The 17,562-nt window shown below is 39.3% G+C and overlaps 1 protein-coding gene across 2 annotated transcripts in view; it reads left to right on the forward strand.

The window, feature by feature from the left end:
• Window positions 1–17,562, forward strand: part of FHIT (fragile histidine triad diadenosine triphosphatase) — a 402,269-nt gene that overhangs the window by 90,849 nt on the left and 293,858 nt on the right. The window lies entirely within an intron of this gene.

The following is a 17,562-nucleotide window of genomic DNA, read 5'->3' on the forward strand; positions in this document are numbered from 1 at the left end:
ATATTAACATATAATACTTTTAAGAACGTCAGTTATAAAATGTGACTCTAATTGAAACATAACAGAGTATGGCTGTGTGAAACAAAGCAATTTGCAGGACCCATAAAGTGAGAAAGTCACTATGATCTGTGTTTAGAAACAACATAACATTATTGTCTGGAAAGCAAGTGACAAATTACAAGAATTAAAATTATGCATAACCAGTTCAGCTTGGTAGTATGTACTGATTTGAGCATCTTTAAATTACAGCAAATATGAAAATATTAATTCGAAGTACGTAACAGCTTGATTACAAAATCTGGATTTCTCTTTTCTCCTCTGTCCCTTATCAGGGCTTTTCAGCAAGTGAGGAAAGGCAGATCAGTGCAGGCTGTAGATGAGCACATGATGTCACTTCTGAGGAGCTGGGGACTTGCTGGATGCCCATTATTTCTGTCTTTGGTAACTGGACTCTTTATCTTCTGCCTGCCAGAGGCAGGGGTCAGCCTAGGAAAAAGAAGTTTATTTACCCAGTCTTCTCTCTTTTTTGTATGTTAATGGACAACCCACTAACACATAATTCTGTCCCCTGTGGACTCCCAGGAACAAGAGGAAGGATAAGGATAGAGTGGGAATGCAAAATGATCATGTTATAGGGAGCTCCTCCTCTTGTCGCTTTGTCAAACGGCAGAGGTTTAATCTCCCAAATAAAGGGATTTTGTGAGCTCCAGAAGGAAATGTTTCTATTTCTGAATTTGAATTATCTCCTTTTAAATTCATGAACTGGAATGTGAGTGGCCCCATGCTGAATTGAACCTCCTCACTGTCACAGATGATTCTGTGCCAGGAAAGGAAGCTGGTGAGTTAAGCTGGGTCTGGTGCCTTTTCCTTGGCTGTTCCCCATGTGCAGTTCCTGCAGGAAGCTGAAGATCTTGTGGAGGAAGAGGTTCTGTAGTGGAAGAAGCAGCACACTAATTCTGTACTCAGAAAGACCTGTAGAATTTACCTGAAGCATAAACCTTAATGTGTAAATGATATTGAATGTAATCTGTTGCTATCAGTAAATCCAAAGATTTGACTTAGGAAAACTCATAATATTTATATTGCTTGCTTTTACATTGCCATGACATTTTAAAACTCTTCACAGTATTTAAAAGCTTAACCCCACACTAAAGAGGTTTCTCTTTTTTGCCATGAATATTTCATACCAAAGAGGAGTACAGTAAGCTCAATTCAAATAGAAAAATTCAGGATTTACATGGACGTGCTCCAGCATATGTTATTGTTCTAGTTAGCTGCTTCAGGAAAAATCCTATAGAAAATTCACCTTTCCTGACATTGGCAGAACTTTCCAGACACTCATAGCCAGGGTTCATTTGATGAAGTAGCAATGACTTCCCACTTTCAGTTTTCATGCAGCTGGCAAATATAAGGATAATAGCAGAAAATATAACCTGCAAGTCACAAGAGTGTCAGCAATCCTCAGTTCCCCACAGTACAGGCAGAAAAGAAAAAGTGTTTATGATCCAAAATGGAAGAAATCTTGAATATGTCCTTAATACTGAAGACAAATGCACTTACTCAAATGTTGCATTCAAGAAGTCCAGTTCACAGAGATGGCTCTTTTATTTTAGTGATTGAGTGTTTCTTTCTAAAGATAAAAAGTGTTCTGCACTACTGAAAAAATGAGGTTCAGTTGCTATGGTGGCTTTGAGATGGGTAGTAAAAGGCTGTTTGTTTGCCAATGTAACTGTCTCCTCTCCCCCTGCCCTAGCTGCAATACTTGGCAATTTCCAAAGTGAATCTGGCTCGTGAGCTAATTGCTGATATTGCATTAGTGGGTTTTAGTGAACCCTCAGAAACACAATGGACACAAAGGAAATGGTTTGAAAGAGAAGGAAAGTCCATCAGAATGAATTCTGATCTGTTTAAGCAGCCTTAACTAGCAGTGTTCATCCCTATTGTGCTGTTTTCAGTAATTAATTTGCCTTTTCATGGCATTTTTCAATGCCCTTCACACCCATTTTTGTGAGAGTCTTAATCGAAGATCCCGAGTTATAATGAACCTGTGCAACTGTCCTGATAGAAGGAGCTGCCCTGGTGCAACCAGGGGAACACTGTGGTTGTGTTTGCCACTAATTGTCATCTCTGCTTGTTGGAGAAGGGGTGAATTGGCTGCCATGTAGATGGGCTGCAATGTGCCAGGCTCTGCTGTAGCACAGGACTGTTCCTGTGAACTCCAAAAGCAGGCCTGAAGGAGCTGATCACAAGCAAAATGTGTGTTAAAAGTGTTGAGTTACAGTAGAGACACCAAGGTAACAGACTTCATGTTTAAATAAATGGATAGTTTTGAACGATTGAGTCATTTCTGTACTAATTTTAGTGCTGATGCACTATTTCTTGTGTTCTTATTTCTTGTGTTTTTGCAACACAGTAATATCCTGCTATGTGTGGATCAATGCAAAATATTGTAATTATTCAAGAGAAGTTTAACTTGTCTCTGAAAAGACACTTGTGAATCTAGTGTGCTGTTTTTTCTTTGCAATTAAGAATTTACTAAATACTATTCTGGTGACACAGTGAAGTGCATGTTCATTCTTAGTTTTTCAGTAAGATCTCAAGCAAGCATATTTCATTCCTTTGTTTTCAGGACACAGGAATTTAGATACATGGAAAATAAAGCCCCAGTGTTATTGTTTCATACCATAAACAACAGGCATCAGGAAAACCCCAGGGTAGGAAACCACTTTGTCATTTTAAATTGAGGCGATCCCTGCTACTGTGTGCTCTGGCTGTGTTTCACACACAGAATTCTAGGATTTTCCAGGAGCATTAAGGATGAGCACGTGCTGTCCACCTCCCCAGTTGTTCACAGATGTGTTCAGCCAGCCTGGATCCAGCAGGAAAGTTCCTTTTGCTTTTATGTGCAAGAATATTGGTGAGTACACTTCCTGTGACACAAAGCAGGAGTAAGGATGTCCCCTTGTCCCTCCTTGTTGCCTGCTTGGCAGCAGCAGGGATGAGTTTCCTTCACCCCATCCCATCCAGCACCTCAGGCCTCCCTTTGATCCTGACACTGGGCTTTGCACTAAAGCCTTTAAAGCTTTTGAAGTGAAAGCTCTTCTCTCCCTCTGTGTTTGGGGCCTTGCACACACTAAAGAAAGAGCAGAATTTTTCCCTTTTATGTTTATATGATGGATTTTGTCTTTATAGATCCCAAATCACTTCACAAAATTTGTAGGCTGCAAAGAGACCTTGAGAGTTTATCCTGTTTATCCCTCTGCCAAAAGGGAGCCCAAATTATACCCAATTGATTCTTGACCAACTTCAACTTTGCAGCATTTCTAGGATTCTTATCACTGGACAATTACAGCTCTTTTCAAATCTGAGTGTTTTTTTGTTTGATTGCTTTTAATTTCTTCTGTATTTTGGTGAAGACATTTTTTATAAGGATCATCTTTCTACTCCTCCCTGTATTGGTTTAGGAATTGAAGCTCCAGATTAGAATCAAAGAGAATTACATGCTTAGATTTATTCTTATAAGTAGTTGTTTTTCAGTAAGTCAGGTTACTCAAATGTGATCTAAGTCAATCCAAAGTTTATATACTTTGGATTTTCCAGCATACTTGGCTGGAAAAAACTTTAATATCCAATATTGTAATTTTTTTTTCAATGCTTATAAAATTTTTAGTTGTGTATGATTAACTGTATATTATTTTCAAAGCTTTCTGGTGTGGTCACTATGTATATAACATTATTATCTATTATTAAATAAGGTCACTGAATCTGTTCAAACTAATCTGTCTTGAGTATTGTAAAAAGGTTTCAGATTGCTTTGGGGTTATGCATTTCTTGTTTCACATGCAATGGTTTATTTCTTTTTCATAAAATATGGGGGATTGAAAACACAGATTGATTTCCAGGCCTATTTAGTTATGGGTATTGATCAGGTTCAAAGTTTTTGAAGAAAAGAGTCAAGAAGTTTTGGGTAAAGAACGTTATATAATAACAGCCATGGCCATGGGAGCCTCATTTCTCTTTATTGTGCTGCTGTATTAGTGCTGAAGACAGTGCAAGGATCTTGTAAACCCCCATTATTGAAATACAGCTTCTGCTTTGGTTTGCTTGCTAAATACTATGATTTATGCTTTAATATTTTGGAATATAGTCAGAAGATTTTCAACTTGAAACAGTTTTACATTTATAGAATATATTTCATCCACCTGCTATGTAGAAATATATTTTATATATTCCTGAATTGTTTGATAAATATCCATTGTGAGAGAAATTTGTTTTGGAAGCGATGTGATAGGAATAACTTGCCTGTTTCCAAACACAAAAGATGAAACCTCCAAGGGACTGGTGGGTGCTAAACATGGCTCTGTAATTTGAAGCAGCTTTGGGTTCACAGGACTGTCAGCTACCCTTTGGGGGCCAGGCAGGAATGATGGTTTTCTGTGGGAAACACTCCTGGGGCCAGAGGTGCTCCATGGAGCCAGAGCCTGAGCACTGTGGAAGCTCTGGGGCTTTGCAGCTGAACTGGGCATCCCAGAGGTGCAGAGACAGAACTCGCTGGTTTATTGGCTTGCTCCAGTGTGTGCCTGGCTATGTCTGCACTGGATTCCCCAGGAAGCCAAGAGGAAACTCTCAGATAGAGAGGGAAGGGCTGTTGCAAGGCAGAGCAGAGATAGGGATTGTGCAGGGACCAGAATCAGCTGGAAAGGCAAAGTTGGAAACCACTTTGGGTTTTTTTTCTTTTTCAGTAAGTTTTCTATGCTGTAACAGAACAGCACTTGATTTATATTACTGGGGTTTTTTTGTCCTCCTGGGAAAATGACATCACTGTTACATTGTCTGACTCCTTTGCCGAGGATAAAAAAAAAGATCCAGTCTCTGATGTACACCTATGTATGTGCAGCTGAATGAGTGAGGAGCTCGTTCTGCATGTTACAGCAACCCAAGAATTGAATTATCATGTCTTCAGCCTTACTCCAAAACACGAGCTAAACATAAAAGCTTTAGCTGCTTATAGCAGTGAAGAGGTTCTGAGCTAGATTAACTTTAGGACTGTATGAGTGTGGAATTCTGTGGTTGTAGGATGGTACAGAGAATGAGAGCAAACGTTTTTTGGAAGGTTTTATTGAGCCAGTCAAGCCTAGTGTTAGATTATCACTTTTCTAGTGTATAACAGTGGGTTTTTTTCTCTCTCTCTCATTTTTTTTTTCTTTGCATAGGAGCATAATTAGATATGAAAACAGTACAATAAAAGGATTGTGTTCCAAGCTGCCAGGATTGTGTTGGGTTTTCATTTCATGCTTGTAGTTTATTGTACTGCCTTGGTTATATGCCAGGTTATCTGAACTGTTACAAAAGCAAATGTTTTGGACTATTCTGAGCACTTTGAGTTGTTTGAAGAGCAGCTTCCTTTTTGTGTGCTGAAAATTTGGGCATGGAACCCTGACCTGGGTTTTGAATGAAAGGTTTCTAACATTCAGGAGTGCTCTGCCACACTCCTGGTTTCTGTGCTCAGGGGTTCTATGGCAGCTCTTTCTTCTCAGTGCATTTGTCTTGAAGAGCTTAAACCCAAATGGCAGTGCCTGATTTCAGCACCCAGTTCTGGAAATCTGAGTCTACATTAGAAAGCAGTCACAGTATAAGGACCACCAGCAGAGTTTTGAGAGTGTCTTAAATTACCATCATGGCAGTTATGATTAATATATTTGTCTCTTTAGGGCTTTTGTGGCACTGATAATATTTGCTGTTCTCACTAAGTCTCGATTAAATGAGTGCCTGAGACTGACGGGCAGTTTGTCTGTAATGACAAGTGCTTTACTGTAGCAGAAAAGGATGAGCTGCCCCAGGGAGACATCACCACCCACTTGAGCGAGATCCATGAAGGGTTTATGACCCGTTTGAATCCTGATTGAGCATCACTGTCTTGACCCTCGGGGAGCCAATTGTCTGGAATACTTGCTCTGTCAGTCTGAGCGATGTGCTCAGAATCCCTCTGAAACCTGTGTGTCTTGATTGTGTGTAATACACACAGTGAATTATCAGAACGGTATAAAGATGGGGAGAGATTTTGTCCCTGGGTGTCTGGGTGTCATGTTTAGAGAGCACACTGTTTCACTTGCTAAGTAAAATGTACTGTGAACTTAACCCTTTTCAGGAATAAATTATTTCAGGTCTGACATTTAATGTATGAAGGGTTTCCTTTGAGGCAAACGTGTCTAATAGGTGATTTCTGAATGAAATTCAACTCCTTGAAGCAGAAAGTCTGTGCCTGGAGCTCTGGGGAAGCCTGGGGCCAAATCCAGTTGCAGGGGTGGTCAGTGCTCTCCATGGGAGCCCAGGTGGGCACAGGTTGGTCGCAAGGTCTGGCCAAGTAGAGCAGCTCTGAGTTAAAGCCAGGCTGCTGGGGAGGGAAGCACTTTGCACAGACAAGGCTTTTGTGCTTCTTCTGGCCATAAAGAAGGTTTTGTTAGTCCACAGCAAGAGTGGAGCTGTAATCCTGTCTCTGCAGTGGGGAGTGTTGGGAAGGGGCACTTCAGGAGGGTGTTGCAAGTCTTGTCCTCTCATTGTTGTCATTGGCCTTGTAAATGCTGAGTGCTCTTGTACCAAACTCAGGATGAGGATGGTCAAGTTGTAACCCGCTGTGGAACAGGAGAGGGGTGCTCCTAGTAATAAATAAACTGTGATTCATCTTCTGGGCAGCCTTTAGCTTGTGTGTATATGTAGTAATGAAGAAGGAGAGTTGACTGTTGCTGCAAAATTTTTAGGGAAAAAAAAACCTCACAAAAAATCAAAACCCAAAGAAGATCACAGAAAGAACCCTTCCTCCATTTTACCCTCGTCCTGCAAAAGCAGAAAACAACACCCAGTACCAGAAATAGAAAAAGAATCCTCCTTTGTTTTATAGTTAAGTGTTTCACAGCCAGCTAATCTTTATTATTATGGCTATTGAAGCAATTAAACAGATTAAACAGAATTAACTGTTGTTTTTCTACTAACAAAGAGATGGCCTCTTAATCCCAAATGCCCTTTTTTTCTAAGTAAATTGTACTTTCATCTCTAATTCTAAGAAGATTGTGGTGGGCTATGCATTTTTATCTATGCAGGTACAGTTGCTGTTGGCAACATTTTTTAAAATGACCAACTAGCATATGTAACTAAAACCGTGTTAAAAACCCCATTAAATTTTAAAAATGGTTAGATAAATTAAAGGCAGTAGTAGCAGACTCCTGTATAACTTGGTACAAGAGAACATCAATATTGTTCATTGAACAGTCTATTCTTCTAATTTTCAAAGAACAACTATTTGTCATGGTTCCTGTCCTTGGGCTGGCAGTTATCTAATTAAATGCATATGAAATTCAAAAGCCTTTACTGAGGACAGTAATTTTCCTTGGTTGTTTTTAAAGTCACCAAGAGGAAAGAAGAATTACATTGAACAGATAATGGATAAATTTCTCCATTGTGCATTAAAGTCTTGGATTGACTAATCATCCCATGGTTATTAATCAATGTGTTATCTTACAATTTGAAATTAGAGGTTCCATTCTCATTATTGCTGATTCTAGGTAATAATAGTTCCAGTCCTTGATTACCATAGCACTCCAATGGACTGCCTTGCAAAATACCACAAAACTAATCAAAACCAGATCAGATCTATGAAGAGCATCCCCAGTGCATTATGTTTACGTGACTCTTCAGCAGGGTATTTTTCAGTCTGGGCTTTCCAGAATGCCCTCTGTGCTGCTTTTCACATTGATGTGAGAAGGGGTGTCTGCCCCTTTTTCCTTATCACCACCCAAATGTGATGTGCTGGTTTGTATTTCGCGGCATTGGAAGACACAGACCCTGCTCGAGGTTTTTGCTTCAAGGAAGTGATTCCCTCACTCATGCCAGAACAATTCCAAGGGTGGATTGTTCCAGTGCCCAGTAAGCACATGTGCAATGTAGCCAGAAAATAGTATTTTAAAGTTGTGATTTCTGTACTAAATATCATGCAGTGTTCAAAGGGAGTTTATAGATATGAACTAGCCCTGACTGCACCTTGTGAAGGTAGCCTGGCAAATCAGAAGGCACAGCAGTATGTAAATACATATATTTCAGCACAATTAGTCATACATTATATTGTTTCTGAAGACCTGTTTTTGACCACTGGTTGTATATAAAGATGAAAAGATATTAAAGCAGCAGATATGAGGATGGATTCATGGGAAGATTTTGTTACTTTCACCCCTATAGTGGTGTCCGATTCCTTTACCTCTGCCTTAGGGTCAGAAATCCTCGGGCTTTGTGCACTTGAGGACCTTCTCTCCTATGGTTCATACTGATGTTATATTATTTACAGAGAAAAATAGTCCCTGATTCTGTAATTGAAGGTTACAAGGGCATGATACAGATGCAAAGATCTGACTATTCATGTGCAGCTGTGGAATTGGGATATTAGAACTAGATATTAGAATTTGAACAATCAAGTTAAACAAGCCTTGATCTGTACCACAATTACAGTGAACAATCCAAAGGCTAATGTTGGTTTCTTAACAGATCTTATGTGATATTATGTAGTTTGATTTCAGCGTTAAAAAACACACTGTAAAATGTTTCTCATCAACTTCAAAGACAGTGCACTGTTTAAGGAACATAATGCTGCTTCTAACCCAAATTATCATTTAGTGAACTGCCAATAATGATCTCTGCTCAGGAATTTCTAGTATTGAACCCTTTTGATGGCAGAATAATGATGCTGTGAACAGACTCCTATTTCTGGTTTTGTCTACATCAGTGTCATGTTCAAAAGCAGTTAAATAATTCTAATTTTTGGGCTTGTTGGTGTATGAATGCACACTTCTGTTCCTTTTTCTAAGTACTGGAAAAAGGCACTAAAGAGTCATTTCATGAATAGTGCATATGGTTTAAAGCTAAATATTTTAGAGGTCTAGCATTCAACAGAGGTGAATAATGATAGACTTCACATTTAAAAAGTAAGGTATCCCTTGTATTGGAGGAAGTCTGAGAAAGAGCAAGTCATTATACACAATCAAATGAAACAACCTTTCTGTGGTGTGTTGGGATTCATATCATCTACTTTAGCAGATAAGCAAAGACACAGCAGAGATTAATCAGTTATTTGCTGTAATTAAATCACAAAAGTGCTTCATCAGCTTCCTGATTTCAGTGCTCTTTCACTTGCTTATATCCTGCCTGTGCTTGAGCCAACACAAACACGGAAAAAAATGAAGTCTGAAAGAAATTATATCCCAACAGGTCAGAGCTAAAACCTCCACAGTATTAAAATTATACCCTGCTGAAACTTATAATGTCCTGGAGAGATTTCATTATGCTACCTACACTGAAGTTTGTGCTGAACTCCAAAATACAGTTCACACATCTGATAAAATATTAAAGAAGGACAAATGTAGGGCTTGCCAAGCTGAGGTGCTGTACACTTGTCCGTGCATATTTGGCCTTTCAGGACTTCTCGTGCATCTTTATTTATTGTTTCCGAACAAAGTGTATTGTCACGAAAATGACATTGTACTTGGAAAAATCCTATCAGGCAAAGTCAACCCCTAAATAAGTGTTATAATAATATGCAGAAATGTCATTCTTTACATTAGCCCAAAGGTTTTGTATAGCTTAAGGATATGTGCAGTAAGCTAACTATAAAAATAGAAGCTTGACAGTGGGGATGAATGTGTGTGTCAAAATAATATTACTCTTTCTGGGAGGATGGCAGAAAAAATGACACTACATCCACCAGCATGATTTTTATAGATCTGCCTCTTTGCCAGATGTCACCTTTTATAAACTACTTTATAAAAACATGACAGCGTAGTGAAGTAGTGTGTTTATAGCTTGATAAACTTTCGTAATAAAGTTAGGATTGGCTGAAAATTAAAGCCTTAGAGCCTACTCATTAAGCGTTTGGGAAGCTTGCTCAGAGTTAAAAAGCAAAATATTAAAGAAATATGCAGAATGAGTCACAGGCAGTAAGTGGTCTTTTCCAAGAGAGAATGGCTTATGGTTGTGTTTACCAGTATGCCATGCAATAACCTTTCCAGATATATTACTGGGATTTTAGAGAATAAAGTTTGCATTACTTTAAATGTAAACACACAGAGACAAAATATACAGTGTGTATTAAATTATATGTTTCCGAAGAGTGCTATGAGGACGTACAGGATTATGCCATAAATATCACCCCAGCACACAATTGTTTTATTACATAATAAAGGTCTGTATATTACCCTCTGCTGCACCATGCGACACATAATTCAGATTTTTCATGACATGTCTAATTTATACATGTCTCTGGTTCTGGAAATCATACAGGAATAATACCTTAAACTGCTACTAGCCTGAAACACTTCAACACTGGAATTGCTGTCCCAAAACAAGCACTGGTCTGTGGAGTCTGGGCTCACCTCTCTGTGTGCTTCACTAACTGCAGTGCAGGGACAAAAGTCCCCTCTGGTCCGTAGGAAGGTTTGACAGACACCTTGAAGGCAGAGGTGCAAAGACCTCCTGTATAGCCTCTTGCCTCTTAGAGAATTCCTGTCACACCTCCCTCCTTGCTTCTTCACCTGGAGAAACTTTTGAAACTCTTCCAGCAGACTTCATTCCATCCATATTAATGGCTGGTGAGCAGAGGCCATGGGCAGTACGTGCAGGGTCCTGGGCATCAGCTGCAATCATGGAGAGGCTCTCCTGGACAATATGAGGTGAAATCCTCTGTGTGCACATGGATTGCTCATAACTGGAAGTGCTGATCTGCTGAGAAGTAGAAATGCCACCACTTCAACTGACCCACGTTTATTTGCTCAGCCACATCTTTTTGACAGACACAACTTGAAGTCAAAATCATCCTCTAACACACAGGATCTTCTGTACAGGGTGAGCCATAAGCAAGCTGCTTTTTCACAAACCAATTCTATATCTGAGAGTTTTGTAGCAATGTGAAACATATTCAAGCCAATGTTGAAAATATTACCATCCTTTTGGCTGTGTTTGAAGTTCTTAACCTTTCCCACTTCTACCCCCCTAGAGATGCACTTTCTTGTATAACTTCAAACTAAACACAGTCTTTCTCTTGGGCTATGTAGGTTTGCATTTTGTGGGGAAAAACACACACAAACACAGTTTAGAATCATAGGAAAATAGGCTTAGAGGTCTCCCAAGAGGTGTTCAGTACACTCTGCCATCCCATGGCACTACCTGCCTGTGTTGGTTTATGCTGATGCTCTGCCTCTCAAATGTTTGTTTAACCCTTTTTCCCCCCAGATCTTTGGTGATGGACCCTCCACAATATCTCCAGGAAAATCCATTCCAGTGTTATACTATTAATCTGGAGACATATAAGGGGGAGGATTTTTTCCCAGGTGTCTAACCCAGCCCTGTAAGATTTCCAGAAGCAAATTGTTTGGGGCTCTTTTCGGTTTTCTCAAGGGGTTGTTTTGTTTTTGTGGGTGTTGTGGGGTTTTTTGGTTTGTTTGGTTGGGTTTTTTTTGGTTGTGTTAGGGGTTTTTTTGGGGCAGATGGGAGGGGCAGGTGTTTGGGGTTTTTATAACCCTAGTTAAAAGAGAGAAAAACTGTTCTATCAAATTTTTCTAAGCCTATTTTTTAGGTTTAGTAAACCTAAAACCCAAGAAAATGGTGCTGTACAGCACTGAAAGCACGAATTTGCTTCAATTTGAACTTGAAGCTGAGCTTTACTTCAGTATGTAGCATGGAAATCAATCTAAAAGAACCTTTTGTTCTGTAATACATTCTAATGGATGTGAGTTGTGCTTTGGATGGCATAATAGGGTAAGTGGCTTGCTCATGTGATTAATGGTCTCTTGCAGGTGTAGTCACAGTGGGTGCCTCCCTAAGTGTGAAAGCTCCCACAATATGGAGGGCACAGGACAGTGGGTTTTCCTAGGAATTGTTCCCAATAGCTGAGCACACACGAGCACAGGCCACTATTGGGAGGCATCTGCTGTGCTGCCTGCAAGATCCCAAATGACACCAACCCCCAGATACCTGTGACCCATCAGGTGACAGTGGTAAAGGAGTCACCTGGCTGCATTACAGTGCCCAAGATGCAGGGCTCTTTGGGAGGGAGAACGTGGCAGGAGCTTGAAATGAAGGAGCCTCACAGATAATAGCACAGAGTATTTGTTCACAATAGCACACAATATTTGTTCAGAAAATAGCACAGACTGCTCTCAGCCCATCCTCTCAGTGAGGAGCAGCACAAAGGAGGTGCTTCCAGGGCACGTCCTTCCTGTGCCCATCTCCTGGACCCCAGTCTGCTGATAGCTGATGTGTCTCTGAGCACTCCTGACTATTCCCCACCTCAGGAAAAAAATGTAGGTTATGCTGGAGACAGATCTGTTCCTTAAATTCTCTGCCCTATGAAACTTGACTGTGCAGATTTTGACAATGGTAATAGATTTTTGGGGGAGACAGCTGGCTGTTTGGGCTCAGTGTCCCTCACATGTCCCTGAATATATCCTGTTATTTATGCAGTGCTCTAACTGCTCATGGTACTCATCAGTCCTTGCCTTAGAGAGGCAAGTGAAGGCTCTAATGGAGGAATATGAGGTGCTCTGGTAAATATCTAAGTACTCATTAATGGTTAAATGGAAATAGAGGAAAATTACATTATGGTGTTAGAGTGGGTTAGATCTTATGATATATATATTTTTTTTTTTGTGTGGTGAGGATTAGTTTTGTTGCTCTAAGACTTCATGTAGCTTTAAACATGGGATCTTAGAAAACATTGCTTTTTACTGCTGATCCTGCTCTCTGTGGTCTAAGTGAACAAGTTTCACTTAGTTCCCTCTGCTGAGCTTGGTGCTACTGCAGCCAAATGCAACTATCCTGAAATTAAATAGCTCAAACTTGAGGTTCTTCAGCTTGACTGGTTTTTCTGCTGATTTTGTAGCCTGAGTGGAATCCCTGAGGACTCACATGAGCAGTAGGGTCAAGTGCTCTGTAGTTTGTCAGGACAACTTTTTGGCTGTGCAATTATTTGCAATTAAAAAATAAAGTTAAAAAAAATTTAACTTGTAAATTTCTATATTCAGCTGTTGACATTTGTAGATTAAAGAATTTCCAGATGTATGTGTTCTGCCAATGGAAGGAAGTTCTTATGCTACAAGTGGAGCGCTTAAGCAGCCCTGCCTATTATCTTCTAACATTCTGGCTTTTTCTTGATCTTTTTACTGTCATGTTGCTTATGTTTTTTAAAGTCTTGGCAAGATGAAATCCTTTGTGGCAAACGTCATTTTCCTATGCATGATTCCAAAGGGACGGGATTGTTTAGACTTTTATCTTTGCTTTGCTTAGTTCTAAAGAAAAAATAGGGGGGTAACCCCCCCATGTTATACTTGTGGAAACAGATCAAACTTACTGTAACAGCACCAAAACTACACTGTGAATTATGTAGCCATTTCATGCATTTTCTGTGTGTAATGTGTGTTAATTTGCATGAAAGTCAGTCTAAGTGCCCTTGGAAATGTGTAGCTGCTCCCATGTGCATGAGGTTTAGCTCTGGCTCTATGTGCTCCATGGGCTCCCAGCTCAACCTGTGCAAGCCCTTCACAAAATGTCCCAGGAGTGGGCTTGACCTTGTGGGTTTGTGTCCCAAGCTGGATTTAAACCCAGAGGAATGCAGCAGTGTTTTGTTTGGCTCCTTTCTGTGCAAGGGGCTCGCTCTCTGCCAGCGCTGAATGTCAGCTGTGAAGGTATGAGGTGATTCTGCATCACACACAGTGCACTGCCTTGTTCCATTCCGTTTATTCAATACTTTGGCCTTTATGTTTTCACTCTCTGGTCCTTGATGGTTCTTGAGAAAGCACAAAGTGAGGTTTTGTAGCTGATTTGGGAAATAGAATTATGAAAAGTTCTGTCAGGTATGTAATATGGTGATTTGATCTCTTGCTATATCTGCTGCTTCATTTCTTCATGTTATTTTTGAAAAAAATGTGAGGTTTCTTCAAATTCTACTTACAAGTCATTTTTAAATTGCTTATACACAAAATATGAAATAATTTTAAAATGAAGTGAAGGAAAGCATTAAACAGCCTTCCATTGTATGTCTAAGCATTAGGTATGAAAGACTTCAGCCAAATTAAATATGTAACTGGCCATTGCCTTGTTGAAATGCTGATTTTTAAAAAATATAATTTTATTGTACTTCTCTTGAAGTAACTTTTGGGAGCAGCAGTCTTCCATGACTTGTAGGCAGTGAGAGCTATCTGGATCATTGTCAGGTATTCAGGATCCTCAGCTGGGGTTTCTTACGCTGAGTAAGTTCCTTCTGACCTTTAATGTCACAGTCTACCCACCTTCTTCTGTTACTTTTGGAATATGCTGCAAAAGCAAATTGAATTCAATTAGTTTTAACCCACAAGCCCCACTTCATACACTCAGCAGGAAATCTCTTGCCCTCTTCATCTTCTCTTGGTTTTGGAGATTTTACAGAGGGAGGTTGAGCATGAAGGCATGGAAGCAAGGCAGCAGTGAGCAAATGTAAATGAAGATCTCAACTCTCAGAGAAGGAAAGATGCTAGCAAAACTGTGCTTTATGGAGAAGAAAGGTGTTTGATTAACTTTATTTGGCTTAGGATCTAACTCAAAGTAGGTCAGCAGTGAGATACTCTGTGGCAGTGTGATGAGATTGGAGAGAATTATTCCAAAAGCAGGATAATCTCTGAATTAGAAAAAGCTCATCGAGGAATGGATTAAGAAAGAGTGTAAGGAGAATGTTTTCCAGAATATTAATAATAAAAACTTCTTAGATTATTGTTTCTGGTAAAACAGACAATGTTCTTAAAACTGAATATGGGTTTTCCGGATGAGTATTGAGTACTTTATGGCGATAAATCATTACTTAGTTGAGAAAATCCTGTCAGAAAAAAAAAGTGGGATATTGTGATAGAAGGAAAGCTTTTACAAGTGATTCATTCACTTTTTAAACTTCAGCTTGGATAGTTATGAAACTCATCCCAGGGATGTTGTTGTCTGGCATTGTCATTTTGGTAAATACTTGAACAAGGCTTACAGAGATGGATATAGGATTATGCAGGTGCCATTTAGTATCCATCATTTTTTCTTACTGGTCTGGTAAATAATATTTAATTATATTTATAAACGACAAATACAACCGACAAAATACTTCATCTTTCCATCTTAATATTAACTGAAATAAATAATTTTGTTTGGGTTTTACAAATATTTAGGCTCTTCTGTTTCTGCAGTCTTGGCAGATGCAAAGTGGGCTTCTTTTAAATAAAACTGTTTAAAGCAAATAAAAACATGCCCAGAAAGTAAAAAGAGTCCATGTAAATCATGGCCACTTACAATTTCAGAATCTGAGGATCTTGGTAAATGACTTCTTTTGACTTTCAGATTTCTTGCCTATGCATGTGGTTGCTTTCTTTTACAAAGAAAATTAAGTGAAAATATCAAAACACCAATTTTCATTACTCTTGTTTTCCTGACTGTCCCCAAATGATGATGATTGATGTATGTATTTTAACAGCTTCAGCTGAAGGGTCCACTTAACTGCATCTCTTTTCTATTTTACGATGAGCCAAGGTAAATAATCTTTTTCTTATTTGTACCATCTACCTTTGTTGGGTTTTTTGTTGTTTTTTTTTTGTGGGCAGAGGAAACCTACTTAAAATTCCATTAGTTCCTAAGGGTTGGTTCCTGAGACCATATAAAACCTGTCCAAAAATGTGAACCGTGAACAAACCAGAGCTATTCACCACAGCTGTCAGAGGAATAAGTGTTATTTGTCTATGTTCTGTGGTTTAAAATAAATACTTTGTGGTTTCCACTTCTGCAGTGTCTGGCTACCTTGGAAGAGTCGTTGATCTTGGCCACAGAATATGAAGACAATAATTGTTTTCCACAAGGCAATAATTATTTTCTGTTAATGTCATTGAAGTTCATGAAGAAATATTTTACTTGTGGAACTCTGCTTTTCCCAGTAACAGCGACTGTTCCTCTGGAAATATGATACTTGAAGTTTCCGTGGTAGAAATATCCAGCTACTCCCAGTATAAGGTGATTTCAATTTTTTGATGGGCTCCAAAAGAGAGCAACAGGGTTCACCTTGTGGAGTTGTAATTTCAGGAATGTCAGTTACTGAAATTAATTTTCAGATAAACCCAAAAGAAATATAGACAGAGGGAAACTTTGTGACTGATTAAAAGAGTTTGTAGTTCATGCCGGTAACAGGAACTAGGCAGACAGCTGGTTTGAACTTTTAAGAAGAAATTTAAGTTCAGATTTTGATTAAGGGACTCCTCGGTCTGCAATTCATATAAAAGCCCTGGAATTTCATTGCAAACAGATTTAAAGGGAGAGTTAAACCACCTCAACTTCAACCTCAGGCAGAATGGATCTTCTTAATCATTATGAACCTGTGCCATTAGTGCTGAGGTGGGTGATAAATGGCCTGTCTGATGTCTCCATCCAGCCATCCTCCTTTGTAGCTGTGGTATTGCAACACTTTAAACTTCACTTCTTTCTGGTGAGCTAGGAGACCATAGATAATCACTTAAGTGGAGTTCATATTAATTATATTGACAGCAAAATGAAGTATCTTAATTTCCCGCTATCGATCAGAAGATTCTTTGGGAGGCTGCAGGGCTTGGGTAGCTGTCTGTTGGACCTGGTCTTCGTGCCAGAGGTCTGCAAAGTGTCTCATGTACAGCCTTTTGCTGTCCTGCATGAAGGTCTAATTTCTCATTTGATAGATGTTTTGTGTACCGACCAACACTGGGATATGACTTTGTGCATTTAAGGGGTCAGTCTGTAAGGCACAAAATAAAAAGTAACCCATTTATATCAACCTCGAATGTCAGCTAAAATCTCATGAGAAACCAGTGCAGCTGAATGTGTGTGAAATGCTGCAGATGGAGCTCTGGAAAAAGTCCTGACCATATGAGGAGAAGAATTTCTTTCCTGAAGGTGGGAGGTTTTGTAATAGCCCGTTGTTAGCAAAGTTCTTGGTTTATTTGTAATTAATCATGTGCTGCTGTTTGACAGTATGTAATAGAACTAGAAAGCAATCACTTACAACAGGAAGCAACTGTCAATTAATACACTAATACACTAATGAATCAAGTTTACCAAAGTTGAAGTGATGGGGAAAACGAAACACTGAGCTCTTGTGTGCAGAAAATTTCTTTAGCATGTCAGATCTGTTTTGGTTGTTTTCAGACAGTGGTTCCTCATTGTCCTTGCAGTGTTCATGTTGGCTCGTGCTGATGCTGAACTTGCACAGGTTTAAACTTCTGAGGTGATTAAATCTCATCTCTATAGGTCAGAAAACCTGTGCATTTATTTTAGTGAAAACATGAGAAGGGTCTGAGGCCAGTGCTCAGTTTGATTCAGCAATGTTTTTATTATTATTCAGGTAGTCATTGTTTTCATAAGGGTGAGTCACATAATAAATGTGGTGCTGGACCAGACATTACCTGTAGTAGGTATTCCTAATATTTGACAGCCAGACAGATTTATTGGTTTGAGGGCTTTTTTTCAGATCTGGAATATCACTGGTGCTTGCACACAGAG

This window comes from Sylvia atricapilla, chromosome 11 (assembly GCF_009819655.1).
Source record: "Sylvia atricapilla isolate bSylAtr1 chromosome 11, bSylAtr1.pri, whole genome shotgun sequence".
In the NCBI taxonomy this organism is placed as follows: Eukaryota; Metazoa; Chordata; class Aves; order Passeriformes; family Sylviidae; genus Sylvia; species Sylvia atricapilla.